Genomic DNA, 3,045 nt, shown 5'->3' on the forward strand with positions numbered 1-3,045 from the left:
ATTTCTTTATCCTATTTTGAGAAACCTTTCTTGATTAGGATGTCTTCAATTAGAAGTCTATTCTAGAAAACCAACTTTTACAGACTTTTTAGGGGAAAAAAATTTAAAAACTCACTAGCTAACAAAAATATTCTTAGTACATATTTCCTGTTCCAAATTACCAGGTAAAAAAGTTATGGGGTTCCTTCCTCCAGTAGTGGAGATGGAGAGAACAGGACAAGCAATGAACCTACCAGCCACATGCTCAACTCTCACCTCCTAACCTGCAGACAAAGCTATTCCGCCCCCACACTTATTTCTTGCCCAAGGCTTTTTGTTCTCGATAGTGTTCAGGAAATCTATGTGAATTAAGGAAGTGTTCACTCAGCTTCCTGTTGCTTAGAACATGGATGCAAACCTCCAAGGCTCTTGGTTATAGTTTCATGCTAGCCTGTCTCAACACATACCATCTCCATTCTGTAAATTTGATAAAGTCCTAATTACTGTCCAGCTTCCCTCAATGCTGTAATCCTGTGGGGGCAAAAATGCTAGCAGTGATTTGGCTCTTCTACCATTCTTGGTAATGGCACCTGTGACAGTTCCTCTGCTTCAGTAGTCGTTTTGTCTGGGAGGACCAACCCCAAAGTCATCAGGCTGAGAGAGAACCAAAGCCTTGGGTTAGTATATCAGACTACGTGACATCCTCATATAGTGACACTGTAATTCTTAACAGGTTCAGACAAAACCACCTAAAGACTTGACTACTTGGGCTACCATGTTGTCAGTGAGTCAGTGTTCATATCAAATCTTGTTCTTGTTAAAATCTGTCCAATAAAGCTTTTCAAAGCTTTTCTAAAAGATATCTTGGAAGCAACTATCATAGGCCTTCCAGGTGGTATTCTTGGTTCTCATACTGTGTTATTTGGAATTTTGGGGGTTCATTTGAGCCTTAAAATATTTAGACATATGACAAAATTCCTGTGGACATTTAGGGGACTTTGAAACTACATTTCCCATGATTCAACAGGTTCCCAGTTTTACGTGGTGACGTAAGCCAATGTAAAGCAGAGCTTAAATAGAGAGGACTTGACTGGGATGCGCTCTTTGGTACGAAGGAGCCAGGTGGGAGAAGGTATGGCAGGGAATTTGAAACAGATCTTATCAGGCACATGGTCATCTTTATATTTTACCAACGTGGCATTAATTATAATATTCATATTTCTTTTAATATCAATCTACATCATTTTAATTAATAATAATACATAGGAGCCACTCTCTGAATAGCATAATGGAAGCAACTGCATGTGGAACCCGAGACAGAATCTTCAGTGTTGTATATACCCATGCCTATACCTCTGGCAGAGAAGTTGTGCACCCTACATTCCTTATACCTCAGCCCTCCTTCAGAACGAACAGCAGTTTGAAAGTGCCCTCCACAACCGTACCTGCAAATGTGAGGCATTTGATTCAACCAGGGGCTAGCCTGGTGGAGACAGTATGTTCATATAAATGTTAGATTCTCTGAATATATTCTTGATTCTCTGAGTATGTTCTTGGGACCTCCATTGGGTTTTTTCTACATTTCCTTTAACTTGAATTCTTCCTTATAGATGTCATCTGGGGTGATGGTAGAGCACTTGATATTTATACTATGTTTTTGAGTGTTATGTTATCAGAAAAATTGAGAGTCCAATTTCCAAACTTCAAGTGGTTGCCATAACTGTTACGAATAAAATTGATATAGATGGATATATTTAAAAATATTAGTTTTATTGTAATCCATATTGTTAATTAAGAAAGCCACATGCCTGCTAAGATCTGATTCAAAATGCCTACCATACCTTCACTCTTGCTGCTTCGTAGGAAAGAGAGCATCCCAATCAAGTTCAGAGACTTTATACCTCTGTCTACATAATCACACTTCCTGCCCCACCTGTATTACATAAGAAGAATCATGGGAAATGTAGTTTTCAAGTCCCCTAAGTTTATATCATGGACCTCAAAATTAGTTTGATAAATTTTGTTATTGGGAGGTAGTTAATAATTAATATAATTAATGAGTAATTATATGAGTAGGGTGGTCATTTTAATTATACTTGTTCAGCTTATACATGAGTAATGTTTTTCCAGTTTTTCAGATCTGATTTTATTTGTGTAAGAGATCTTTTGTGATTGTGTTCATAGAGTTGCTGGGTTTGTTTTGGTATGTATTTCCCCAGGCATTTTATATGGCCTAGAGTTATTTGGATTTCTTAAATTATATTAAATCCCCCCCCAATTGCATGTAAAAATAATTTCCAACATTATAATTTTTATTTTTTAAAAGATATTTTATTTTCCAAATTATACATAACAATTTCGACATGTTTTCTGAAATTATAAGATCTGAATTGTCTTTCTCCTTCTCTTCCCTCCCCACTCCCAGATATGGTAAACAATTTTAGCTGAGTTATACATGTATTATCATGCAACATATACTTCCATATTGGTCATGCTATAAGAGAATACTCATATGAAATAAAAATCCCAAAATAAAAACACAAATAAACAAAAATGAAAAATAGTACACTTTGATCTGCATTCTGACCCCAACAATTCTTACTCTAGAAGTGGATAGCATTCATTGTCAGAAGTCCTTCAGAATTGTTCTGGATCACTGTATTGCTGAGATCAGCTAAGTCAATCACAACTGATCATCATACAATATTACTGATACTGTGTACAATATTCTGGTTCTGTTTATTTCACTCTGCAATAGTCCATGTAGGGTTTTCTAACTTTTTCTGAAATCATCCTGCTCATCATTTCTTATAACACTAATTTACTACAATTTATTCAACCATTCCCCAATTGATGGACACTCCCTCAATTTAAATTCTTTGCCACCACAAAAAGAGCTGCTATAAATATTTTTATACAAGCGTGCTATTCACACTTCCTTTTTAAAAATATCTTTGGGATACAGACTTAGCAGTGTTATTTGTCTTAAATTTTTTAAAAAGCATTTTAAGTCCCTAATTCTCTCTCCTCTCCCTCCTCTAGATGGTAAGCAATCTAATACAGATT

At 35.9% G+C, this 3,045-nt stretch overlaps 1 pseudogene; it reads right to left on the reverse strand.

Annotated features, from left to right (window-relative positions):
• Positions 1-292: 292 nt before the first annotated feature.
• Positions 293-1,854, reverse strand: LOC123233909 (annotated as a pseudogene).
• Between the last annotated feature and the right edge of the window lie 1,191 nt (positions 1,855-3,045).

This window comes from Gracilinanus agilis, chromosome 2, assembly GCF_016433145.1.
Source record: "Gracilinanus agilis isolate LMUSP501 chromosome 2, AgileGrace, whole genome shotgun sequence".
In the NCBI taxonomy this organism is placed as follows: domain Eukaryota; kingdom Metazoa; phylum Chordata; class Mammalia; order Didelphimorphia; family Didelphidae; genus Gracilinanus; species Gracilinanus agilis.